Below are 13,587 nucleotides of genomic sequence, written 5' to 3'. Positions count from 1 at the left end.
TTTTTCCTATTCCAAGTAGGAGGTGGAATCCTACTAGGACTAGGGAGTCCTAGTAGGACAACACACTTTGGACGCGCCCTATGAGGGCTGGCCTCCTCCTCCCTCCATCCTTTATATACGTGGCCAAGGGGCACCCCATAGACACACAAGTTGATCATTGATCTCTTAGCTGTGTACAGTGCCCCCTGCACTATAATCCACCTCAGTCATATCGTAGCGGTGCTTAGGCGAAGCCCTGTTCCGGTAGCATCATCATCACCATCATCACGCCATCGTGCGGACGAAGCTCTCCCTCGACACTCTGCTAGATCGTGACACTATAAGAAATATGTCAACTTGCGACCATCACTATTGGTCATTAAAAGGTCATTGTTTTTCATTTGTGACCTTTTTGTGGCCAAAAACAGATGGTCAAAAGCTAGCGGTCGTAAACTAAAATTATCGACCTTCTATGTGATATGTAAAAGGTCGTTGGTTCTTCGACCAAATTTTTGGTCACTAGCAGTCTCCCCAGGCCACGTAGGATCCAGCGTGGCAAGCTGACGTGGATAAGAATTAGCCCGGTCCAATTCGGTGTTTATATGGGCTGAGCCCATTAATACAACCTTTTACTGTATATTTTTCTGTTAATTTTCTCTGTCTACATGGGCCTAGCCCAACGATTTGGCCTTTTTATTTTATAGGGCATGACCTTTTGAGGTCCATTTCATTTTAATTTCCAGCTTTTTTGTCATCTCCAGTTTTTAGATGGGTCCCAATTGTCAGATTTTTTCCTGGGAGTGGATCAAAATTACTTTTAAGCAGTATATATCAAATAGAAAGAAGATAAGAATATGAAAATCTTCAAATAACAACCAAAATAGGTTTATTACAATATATTCTGTACAGACAAAACATGTGAGACTCCATACACTGGTTCACATCACAACAACCAGTTTAACCATCAAATATTGCATGCCTAGGAACTTCAAACTTCACGTAGATAACCATACAATATTCCACACAATCACAAACATTATGATCGATAAATAAAATGCTCTACCAGTGTAAATCTATCTACTCTTGGATACCACGGAACATGCTCTTCAACATAGGAAGAAGTCATCAACGAAGTTCTACCAACAACACAAGCTCCATTCACCTACAAGAACAGAATGGAATATCAAGTACATTGATCGTTCAAGCAGATTACAACCAACATATATATGTAGAAGTACATCAGGAAATATGATGGAGCAAATCGGACAACAAATACATTAAGTAAACAGCCCAACTGATGAGTGATGACGACAAGCAAAGAGTATAAACCTAGGTTTGGACATAAATAATGTCAACTCAAGTAGAACATAATAAGGCAGTAAACATGTGGGCATTTTCTCTTTGACCCTCTTCAGATCAAATCATCTATATAGCTTCAATTTTCTTTGTGCTTTCCAGCAAAGAGCAAAACTAAGGAGAGCATGTAGAGCAAAGCAAAGTTGATGGTGGAGTGGTGAATTACTTTGATGGCGTACTTGATGGTGATGCCGCAAACAACATTTAGAGCTAGAATGAGAACTAATAGACTATAAGGATGCAAAAGAAAATATAATTTCAGCGAAATCAAAACCGGTGATGAAAACTAAATAATAGTGCAGAAGATTAGCTCTTAGCATGGAGGAACATCACCAAATTAAACAAGATGGTTGTTCAAGTTTTTAGACAAGTATTCGTGATTACAGTTTGTTATCGTCGTCCAAATTCGCGAACATGTATAAAATTAATTAATACATCTGAATGTGCTACCACTGAAGCAAACATGAGGCCATGAAGCATCAGACCAGCCATGATTTACATATTTACCAATGAACAAATATGATACATGCATCAAGCATCAAGCATTAGGCCATGAAGCATCTGTCCCATTTGTTCAACAAGATGAGTACATACCTGACTCCAGGTCGACGCAATGGATGGGGCTATACTTGAAAATCTAGTCCATGGACGAGCCTGCTAATCCAAATCGAAGAAAAATATTCATTAGGAGGGGATTGGAGACACAAAGAAGAAATAAAGTAAACATACATACATGTTTATATATAAGCAGCAGAAGAAAGTAATATAAATACATCCTCTTTCTTCCTCTACAACACTAACTAGAGTAACATCAATCATTGTACACAAGGAGCAGCAGCAACAAGCCGATAAAGAAAGCTCAAGATTTGTGTCTTTTGCAAGTTTTAGCACACTAGTACATGCGTTAAAATGAAAGCGCCGCCGCTGGGTTGCAACAGCCAACAAACTATAGGGTTACCTTCAAGATAGCATTACAGAAAGAGAAAAGAAAAGTGGAAAAGACATGGCAGCCTATAGTTATGCGGAGAACATCAAGAAGTAGCCAACATGATGAGCATTGTGTAGTTTAATAACCAAGTGTGTTAATCTGAATACACGTGAACAAAACTAGAAGTGTTATTAATACATTGCGAAATGAGCATTCAGGATGCTTATTATACACGTGAACAAAACTATGCCAAAACATAGTTCGTCTGGCCATCAGGCTACAGCAGGGAACAATGAGGTGTTTAGTTGGATGCAGATAATAATTTCAGAACACATCAAAACTGACAATGGAAAGCATGATAATGGCCTAAGTAGATCTGAGATTTCACACAAAAGTGGCAACTAAACTAGTGCAGAAGTTGTATTCATTTCTCCTGAAAAGTACGATCCTAGGATTCCAATTGCATATCAGATCTAAAATACAAAATGAAATGACTAAACATCACAGGTCGGAGGCTTAAATTAGGGACTACAAACAGTTGATGTTCCTGACCAATTCAGAAGGGTCACGCGGATCGAACACTAATTGCCGCATCCTCGCTTGAAAACAACTAGACCTACACGGAAAGGTAACCAAGTAATCCCATCACAGCTCAAATCACGCATAAATTACAGACTAAATATTCCAAACCAGAGAAGATCCACGACGGGAAACCTTCTCCAACCAATCAACACATTCGAGCAACCGCATATGAGTTGACATGAGAAGGGGCGAGAGGCGGGAGATGGGGTATGACGAACCTGGATGCTGTGCTCGACCTGGATGCCGGCCTGTCAATGGTGGTGAGTACTCACGAGGAGGGTCCAGCTGGCAAACTCGACACCGATGGTGGACTTGGACTCGAGGTAGAATGCGTTGCAGGTGAAGCTGGAGAGGACGTTGGACTTGCCGACACCGGACGCCGGAGTCGTTGTCCACCCGGTGCGCCACGTGTTTCCGTCGCCACCAGCCGACGCGGATCCTGCACCAACCACGCGACCGAGATCCAACCGAGGTGGAGATTAGTCATTAGGTGAGGAGACGGAGGAGGACTACGGGATCGAGCGAGGCGCGAGGTGAGCACATGAGTGTGCTGCGTGCCGCCGGAATCGTCCGGCCTAGATCTAGATGGCGGCGACGGAGAGGGACTTGGTGAGTGGATCTGGCTATCGGCTCTCTCCCCCTCTCTTGTTCTTGGGTGTTAGGAGAGGAGGCAAAGAGGGCAGCGGTGGTTGGGTTGGCGCCTGCGGTGGAGTGGAGTGGAGGCCGACCGGGGTTGGGGAGAGGATGGAGGCGAGCGGCGGCTGGAACTGCAGGGGATCGAGAGAGAGCGAGGAGGAGGTGGGATATGGGGGGTCGAGGGGAGGGGGAGAGAGTGGGCCAGTGGTTGGGTGGTGAGTTAGGGTTTTTTTCTCGGGAGAACCTCTGTAGTTGGATGGGTGCGCCATGGATGGCTCAGATTGAGTCCAATTTGGTGATCTGCGTGAAGGCGGTTTCTCACATCTCATTGGTCCATCCAATCCACTCTGATTTTTCTAAACATAACAAAGGCATAGCTTGTGAAAGTGATCTCGTATTTTGTATAAGTGTGCATATTGGATTGACAAATAATATTGCCAAATAGAGCTTTCATTTACTTTGCACAAAAAATCCATTTTCCTAATTTTTGAGTGTCCAATATGAGGGTTTTTTATGAAGGACCTAGCAAATATTTGTTGCAAATTTGGACCAAATATTTTTTATAAAATTATAGGCCATATATATTGCACAATTAACCAAATGGTTGGGTGTTAAAAGTTTCGATCTACCTCTCGTGAAAAAGACAAATTTCCGCCGATTTAGTACGAAGCGGGTCAAATTTGAACTGTAGATGACTCATAGTTTGCTATTTATTTTTTCCAAAAATCATTTCTAGGTACATAAGTATCTATTTAATCAGAGAAACATCAAAAAAATTCCAAGATTCAACCATTAGCTAGGAACACTCAAGCCCGCCGTTTTGAGCGCATTTTGAAACAGGCATAAAAAATTCAAAAAAATCAAAAAATTGGAAAACCTTCACATTGAGTCATCATGCGTGAAGATTCATGGCTTTCAAGCCAAATGATCAATCTTATGGCCACATTCATGGCATAGTTTGTTCAAATGATCTGATATTGCGCACAAGATTGCATCTTGGAATTCCAAACAATGTTGCCTAAGGGAGTTTTCATTTTCTTTGAACGGAAAATTCATTTTCCATTTTCCGAGTGCCCGAAATGAGTTTTTTTGTGAAGGACCTACCATATATTTGTTGCAAAATTGGACCAAATCAATTTTATAAAATACTAGGCCATATTTAATGCAAAATTGACAAAATGGTTTGGTGTCAAAAGCTTTGATCCATCTCTAGTGAAAAAGACAAATTTCCGCCAATTCAGTAGGAATCGGGTCAAATTTGAACTATAGTTGCCTCATAGTTTGCTATCTATTTTTCCAAAAATCATTTCTAGGTACATAAGTATCTATTTAATCATAGAAACATCAAAAAATTTCCAAGATTCAACCATTAGCTAGGAACGGTCAAGCCCGCCGTTTTGACCGCATTTTGAAACGGGCATAAAAACTTCAAAAAAAACTCAAAAATTGGAAAACCTTCGCATTGTGTCATCATATGTGACCAAGCTTCCAGGAAAAATAATGAACTTGTAATACGAAAATTATTTTAAAAAAGTGTTATCAGAAATGATGTATCATGCGTGAAGATTCATGGCTTTCAAGCCAAATGATCAATCTTATGGCCACATTCATGGCATAGTTTGTTCAAATGATCTCATATTGTGCACAAGGGTGCATCTTGGAATTCCAAACAATGTTGCCTAAGGGAGTTTTCATTTTCTTTGCACGGAAAATTCATTTTCCATTTTCCGAGTGCCTGAAATGAGTTTTTTTGTGAAGGACCTACCATATATTTGTTGCAAAATTGGACCAAAACAATTTTCTAAAATACTAGGCCATATTTAATGCACAATTGATAAAATGGTTGGGTGTCAAAAGCTTTGATCCATCTCTGGTGAAAAAGACAAATTTCCGCCGATTCAGTAGGAAGCGGGTCAAATTTGAACTGTAGCTGCCTCATAGTTTGCTATTTTTTTCCAAAAATCATTTCTCAGTACATAAGTATCTATTTAATCAGGGAAACATCAAAATTTTCCAACATTCAACCATTATCTACGAACGGTCAAGCCCGCCGTTTTGACCGCATTTTGAAACGGGCATAAAAAATTAAAAAAATCAAATAATTGGAAAACCTTCGCATTGTGTCATCATATGTGACCAAGTTTCCAGGAAAAATAATAAACTTGTAATATGACAATTATTTAAAAAAGGTTATCAGAAATGAGCTATCATGCGTGAAGATTCATGGCTTTCAAGCCAAATGATCTATCTTATGGCCACATTCATGTCATAGTTTGTTCAAATGATCTCATATTGTGGACAAGGGTGCATCTTGGGATTCCAAACAATGTTGCCTAAGGGAGTTTTCATTTTCTTTGCACGGAAAACTCATTTTCCATTTTCCGAGTGCCTAAAATGAGTTTTTTTGTGAAGGACCTACTATATATTTGTTGCAAAATTGGACCAAATCAATTTTCTAAAATACTAGTCCATATTTAATGCACAATTGACAAAATGGTTGGGTGTCAGAAGCTTTGATCCATCTCTGGTGAAAAAGACAAATTTCCGCCGATTTAGTAGGAAGGGGGTCAATTTTGAATTGTAGTTGCCTCATAGTTTGCTATTTATTTTTTCCAAAAATCATTTCTAGGTACGTAAGTATCTATTTAAGCATAAATACATGGTTTGGTAGTGATACGTTGAGGTTTGGACGGTGGCCCAGGGCCCCAACTCCAAAGCGCGTAGACTCGCATGCCCGCCGCGTGGTCACCGCGAGACCATGGCGTTGCCATGCGTTCTGGGAAGCCTAGGCATGTCTAATAGGTTTGGCACTCCCCAGGTAGATGCTTGGAAGTAAATAACAATTAAAGAATCTCACGAGGAGACCGAACAATGCTCAAACATGAATTAGCACCCAAGTGTTTGATTAGTGGTACGAGAAATGCACATGGACAATGGGCTTGAGTTTTGGTCGAGGATGATCATCTACTAAGGACACTATCTTGGAAAATTTTCAGCTCAAATGGAGGAGCCTAGGTGTCACTTGCTGTGTAACATACCACACTGGACATAAATATGACTGTTGAAGCCACACTCACATGTATTGTTAGATGGGGCTTAAATTTTGTGGAGAGCAATGATTTGGGAATATAGAAGATGTGGCAAAAATCCAGCTCATTAGGATATGCCGAGCTAGTACTTCCTTCACAATAGTTCGAGTTGAACAAAAACTTTGGAAATTTGCCGAGGAAGATTTACCAGGCAAATGGAGTTGAATATTGTCATGAGGCAATGATTTGGATAATAAAGACTACCCAATTGTTTTGGGAATTTTGGGAATAAAAAAATATAGGTTGCTTCACAACCTAGGGCAAAAATTTACACATTGACATGACACATAGGCAAAACTGATGAGGTGGCGCCTAGTCATAGCAATCCACCACAACTTACAAGGTTATGACCATCTATATTGGTCATGATCAGCTAGAAATAAGGCAGAAGATTAGTGCTTTTTGCTTTATGACCATTTCGTATAAGGAAATTACGACCTTTATGGCCAAAATGGTCGACATAGTTGAGGGTTTGAAGCCCCCCGAGCAGCTGTTGACCAATTGTTCTCAAATGGTCGTAGATATATGACCAATTCTTCCAGGGTCACTGACAGAAGGTCACTAGTTGACATATTTTTGTAGTGTGAGTTCGTGGGACGTCACCGAGCCGAACGTGTGCAGATCACAGAGGTGTGTACTTTCGGTACTAGGATCGGTCGATCGAGAAGACATATGACTACATCAACCGCGTTGTCATAACGCTTCTGCTTAGGGTTTATGAGGGTAAGTGGACAACACTCTTCCCCTCTCGTTGTTATGCATCAGCATGATCTTGCGTGTGCGTAGGAAAATTTTGAAATTACTGCGTTCCCCAACAGCAAGCATGGTGGAAATTTCAGCTTCCGATATCTTTCTTTTATTTGTAACAATATCTTTCATATACTTAGCATAGAGATTCATTTTTAACCATGATCTTGCATGATTTGTATGGAACTATCCCGGAATGACGCTGTTTTGAGCACAATTGCCATGGTGTTATTTTTGTGTAGAATAAAAAGTTCTTGGAATGACCTGAAAATCAACGGATATTATTTTTGGAATTAATAAAAAGTATTGGCGAAAGAATCAGCACAGGGGTCCCACACCCTAGCCACAAGGGTGGAGACACGCCCACCCCCGTGGGGTGCACCCTCCAACCTTGTGGGCCCCCTAGACCTCCACCGACCTCAACTCCAACTCCATATATTCTCTTTCGGGGAGAAAAAATAGAGAGAAGGATTCATCACGTTTTACGATACAGAGCCGCCGCCAAGCCCTGTTCTTCCTCAGGAGGGCAGATCTGGAGTCCGTTTGGGGCTCCGGAGAGGGGAATCCATCGCCATCATCATCATCATCAACCATCCTCCATCACCAATTCCATGATGCTCACCGCCGTTCGTGAGTAATTCCATCGTAGGCTTGCTGGACCAGGATGGGTTGGATGAGATTTACCATGTAATCGAGTTAGTTTTGTTAGGGTTTGATCCCTAGTATCCACTATGTTCTGAGATTGATGTTGCTATGACTTTGCTATGCCTAATGCTTGTCACTAGGGCCCGAGTGCCATGATTTCAGATCTGAACCTATTATGTTTTCATGAATATATTTGTGTTCTTGATCCGACATTGCAAGTTATAGTCACCTACTACGTGTTATGATCCGGTAATCTCGGAGTGACAATAGTCGGGACCACTCCCGGTGATCACCATAGTTTGAGGAGTTCATGTATTAAAAGGAGGCCTTAACATCCGTTAGTATCCAATAGGACCCCGATACCATGGGAGGGTAGGCAAAAAGATGTCATGCAAGTTCTTTTCCATAAGCACGTATGACTATATTCGAAATACATGCCTACATTACATTGATGAACTAGAGCTAGTTCTGTGTCACCCTATGTTAAAACCTTTGATGATGAATGCCATCCGACATAATTATCCATCATGGATCCATTGCCTACGAGCTTTTCCCATATTGTTCTTTTCTTTGTTACTTTTCCGTTGCCACTGTTACGATTGCTACAAAACTGCTACTGTTACTATTGCCACCGTTACTGTTACTTCCATACTAATTTGCTGCAGATATTATGTCTTTTAGGTGTTGTTGAATTGACAACTCAGATGCTAATACTCGAGAATATTCTTTGGCTCCCCTTGTGTCGAATCAATAAATTTGGGTTGAATACTCTACCGTTGAAAACTGTTGCGATCACCTATACTTGTGGGTTATCATCTACACACTTAATGTTTGGTGACGATATAAGTATATTGAGTAATTATGGTGGTTACCAAAGGTTGTTCGGAGTCCCGGATGAGATCCCGGATGTTATGAGGGACTCCGAAATGGTCTGAAGGTGAAGATTTTTATGTAGGACGAAGGGTATCAGATTCTGGAAGTGTTCCAGGGGCACCGGGTTATAGCCAAGATGACCGAAAGGGGTTTCGAGGGCCCATGACTAGTGTTGAGGGGGCCTCATGGGCCATGGCTAGGGGGCACACCAGCCCACTAAGGGGTTGTGCGCACCCCCTCACCCCATCCCACGTAGCCAGAGGAGGTGGGGTGCCCCTAGGGCTGCCCACCCCTTTGCCTTGGGGGCCAATCCTCGTGGGGGAGGCGCCCAAACCCATCTAGGTTTTCCCCTTGTGGCCGCTGGTGCCCCTTCGAACCGCCTTCCCCCCTATATATAGAGGGGTAGAGAGAGGGAAGCCGCATCCAAGTACTGCAACGGCGTGGCCCTTCCTCTCCCTCATAGCCCTCTTCCTCTCCATAGTACCCAGTGAAGCTCCGCTAAGATTCCACCACCACCACCACTACCACCACACCGTCGTGGTGCCAGAGGACTCGAGCTACTACTTCACCATCGCTCGCTGGATCGAGGAGCTGTGATGTGGCTTGAACTACGTCGGTATTTTCCCAAAGAGGAAGGGATGATGCAACACAACTACGATAGGTATTTCCCTCAGTTATGAAACCAAGGTATCAATCCAGTAGGAGAACCAAGAAACACTAGGTACCTGAACACAAAGAACAAATACTTGCAACCCGACGCAAATGAGGGGTTGTCAATCCCTCTTAGGCTTTGTTTCATAGAAGTGGATTTAGGAGGTTTGGAGAGGTGGGGATTTCAGGGGATTTGGTGAATCCCCCTCTTCCACCCAATCCCCTCAGATCCCCTTGAAACCTCAAATCCCCCTCCATGCAGAATCCCCTCTATGTAAAACACTTCTTGGTAGGGAGGGATTGCCATTGAGTTGAAATAATGGAAAACAGTCAAAATTCCAATATTAACAGGTTAAATAGCATCATAGCTAGACAAACTTTCTATAAAATTGCAAATGTCACCTAATAAAAATGTGACATCATTTCTTCACATCAACAACATAATTTTGCTGGAACTGCAAATTTTCATCCCAAACCTGGTTGTATCAACATTAGACCATAAATCTCACTCAACTTTGAAAATCAAAGATTACCCACAAATTCATCCATCCATTTATCTATCTAGGAGTATGCTTTTGTTTTAGATGTATAATAACAATTAGAAGAAGAATGTTGGATGTAGAGTATAAGGGGCAAGATGGGTGAATCGCATGGACGTGCATGTGATTCATCGATGGAACAACCAAATCAAACAAAAGCAGCTAGCCAGGCTGGAATCGTGTAACATCTCATTTGTGTATTTTTTAATTTATTTATTACTTGAATTTTGATCCTAGAAACCTTAAGCAACTCAAGGACCAATTGAGTGAGTTGGAGGTTTTCACAAAAATCCATTTTTGAATTTTCAAAATTGGCAAATTGGATCAAAGTGTTTTATTCGAAATTATTTTTCGAATTATTTCAATTAAATAAAATAATGAGAGAAGATAATATGACTTCTTCAAAAACAACAAAGAAATATTGGAAATTTAATTTTGAATAAAAGAATTTTTTTATTTGATTTTATTTGTGTGTTTAGTTATTTTTATTAGTACTAAAAAGTTTATTTTTATTTTAAGCATTTAGGTCCAGAAAAATGTTCACATTAGTCCAAATATTAGGAGGGAATTATATGAATTTTTCTGGAATTTTAAAAAATAGTTTTCATATGTTTTTAATATTTTTCGTCTTTGTGAAAAAAATGTTAAAAAAACCTCCACCGCCGACTGGGCCGGCTCAGGGCCCAACCGCACCGCACCGACATCGCCGGGGAGACTGAGTCCCCCACGACACCGTGCCACCGCCCGAGTCCGGTCGGGACTCTTCCCGAAGCCAGTGCCCCCCTTAAATACTGCCGCCCCGACCCCCCTCTTCCCCCAAGCCACAGCAGCAGCGCCGCCCCGCCTCGAGCCAAAGCCGCAGCCCCCGCCGCTACAACCTGCCACCGACGCCGCTCCACCCTCCGCCCGCACCCGCCGCCGCAGCCACCGCCTGTGCCGAGGCCTAAGCCAAAGCCGCCGTCCACCGCCGATGACTAACCGACAAGAACCGCCGATAACTGCCCGGTTTATTTCTGGTCCGATTTTTGTTTAAAACCGATATGTTTTTTTAGTTAGACCTATTTAGCGAACATTTTCTGTCTAGGAAGTTTTATTGAATGTTTTTGTTCTGTAGTTCTGTTTAGCGAATGTTCGTTCGATAGATTTTTCTTTTTTCTGTTTATTTTCGGCCAAGGACCCATCCGTAAATATTTTTTTTGCAAATTAGTCCATGTTCTTCAAACGATCACAACTTTTTGCTCGTTTATCCAAATCCAATGAAACCAACACCAATTCTTCGTTATGATCCCCGCTATCCAGATAACCAACTCAAACATATTTTTGAAAGTTTAAAATTTGGTTTGAAACAGATTTTAATTTGAACTTCTTTTGATCGTAACTTGAGTTTTGTAATTCTGATTTGGTTGATTCTTTTTGCAAATCGAAGTTCTTGACCTAAACTTTCTGTTAAGATCTTTTTCTTCGGTTTTATTTGCATCTTCATGCTTGAGTGCTTATGTATGCTATTGTTTGTCTATGATATAGATTTTCTAGAGTGCGAAGCTTGCTACTACGAATCTATAGGGTTTTCCGATAGTCAGCAAGGCAAGTTACTCTTTGATCATACCCTTTTGTTACCCAGTTTATATGCATTAGTTTCACCCTCAAACATTGCATGAGTAGGATTGGGAACATGTGGTCATTTCTATGTAGTTGATGAGGTAGGAACCTAATATCTTTGATCACCCGCGAATATAAGTTATGGTCATATTTCTTAGCCATGCTCGTAGACGGGGATTGGTATGTGAGAATCATGCAAGTTGTGAGAGATAATAACTAATGGAAACTTAAGGTGGCTACTTTAATACACATGAGGGTGGATTGGTTGCAGGCACCCGGGGAATCTAGTGTTGTCCTAGGAGACCCCGGGGTACCCATGCGATCATCCTATGGACTGCCACCTAGGATCAAAGGGATCATCAGATTATTCATGCTAGAAACTTCTGTGTGCATCCACAAGACATTATGGGCTATGGCATAGTTAAGTAAGTTGTGGGAAACTTTTCCATGATGGGCTAGCAGATGTAGGGGAATTGTAGGTGTACCGACATATCTATTGGTTAAGGGGACCTCTTCAGAAAGGCTATGTCTTGATCTTTCGATCATGGATGCGGTCAAGTCTTGTGGGGAAAAGTGTGCAAACCTCTGCAGAGTGTACAAACTAATCATGATTAGTCGTGTCCCCGGTTATGGACATATTGAGTATCTGGTATTTGATGTAATGGTTGATCTCATCACTCTACCTAGTAAAATTGTTGGGTTATTATTATTACCATTTTTACTTGAATATTTTTGGATTGAGTTGGGGTTACCTTCTCAATAATGACATAAACTTGGTAGTAATTGAAATCTATTTCTTTGTTGTAGGAAAAAATAGCTTTATGCAATTGTTAAACTTAGAGGCTCCACCAGCCAAATATGCATGTAGTGATAGTCATTATTTATTATTACTCTATAGTGTGATCTTGCGAGCATATTCCATGTGCTGACCTACACGGCTGCAACGTCTCATGTTACCGAATTTTCAGACGAGGATTAAGGTGCGATAGGTCGTTGTCTTGCACTCAGTTTTGCCGTGGAGTTGATGGACTCATTTATCTTCAAAGCTTCCGCAGTTATTTTATTAGATGGCCTTTGGCCATATTATTGTAATAATCACTCTTTATGAGGTCCTCGATGTAATAAGTGTGTGATTGAACTCTGTTATAATTCCTTGAGTACTGTGTGTGTCAGCATACCAATCCAGGGATGACACTTAAGTACAGAAACTTTGATCCATTGGGATCAGGTTGCTACAAGATGGTATCAGAGCACACGCTGACTGTAGGGCACGACCACTAGGAAAAGCCTAGGAACAAGTTCTTCTCTACTCATTTCTAATTCTTCTCTATTTCTACTCTATAGATGTCGGACCCCAGGAACAAGTTCACTCAGCCGGGTGAAGAAACCCCTTTCGGACGACACTTGAAGGAAGTCATGAGGTACCTGAACATTGGCATACCAAGCTTCACTGGAACCTTCAATGCAACTTTACCCAAAGAGGAGCGTTGGACGATTCAAGTCCGTGTCCCTGGGAGGACTTTTGCACCAATTACCGAGCCCGTCGATTTTCTTTTGATGCACCAACCTGGAGCTTAGGAAAGAGCATGGCCACCCACATCATCATTGGATGCATAGGCGAGGTGTACAACAAGGATCTTAAGGACACCGTCTATCAGATATGTGGACGCCGGGACGAGCAATGGGAGATGATTCGCACTAGTAAGGATGGATCTATTGCAGCCTACATACAAGAGTTGAACTAGCACATTCATCGATATGAGAATCAGATGTGCGCTAACATGATAGATAGTAAGAAGGTGATGACCCAGAATATGGAGCTAGAAAAGGAACTCAAGGCAACTCGTGATGGGTACGAAGAGGAAATTGTTGTGCTACTAGAGCAGAATGAAGACCCGAGGAAGAAGATAGGAATATCTATGGTGAAACCGGAACCTGAAGTGGACATTCATTCTGAAGACTA

General features: G+C 41.6%; 1 long non-coding RNA gene across 1 annotated transcript; it reads right to left on the bottom strand.

The window, feature by feature from the left end:
• Window positions 1-835: 835 nt before the first annotated feature.
• On the bottom strand, window positions 836-3,686 carry LOC125555684. The gene is made up of 3 exons (XR_007304812.1): window positions 3,064-3,686; window positions 1,930-1,989; window positions 836-1,141 (listed from the first exon to the last, which is right to left on the bottom strand). It is a non-coding gene; the product is annotated as an uncharacterized LOC125555684 (long non-coding RNA).
• Between the last annotated feature and the right edge of the window lie 9,901 nt (window positions 3,687-13,587).

Source organism: Triticum urartu, chromosome 5 (assembly GCF_003073215.2).
Source record: "Triticum urartu cultivar G1812 chromosome 5, Tu2.1, whole genome shotgun sequence".
NCBI lineage: Eukaryota > Viridiplantae > Streptophyta > Magnoliopsida > Poales > Poaceae > Triticum > Triticum urartu.
The sequence above is the reverse complement of the archived record's forward strand: the minus strand, read 5'-3'. Positions and strand labels throughout refer to the sequence as shown.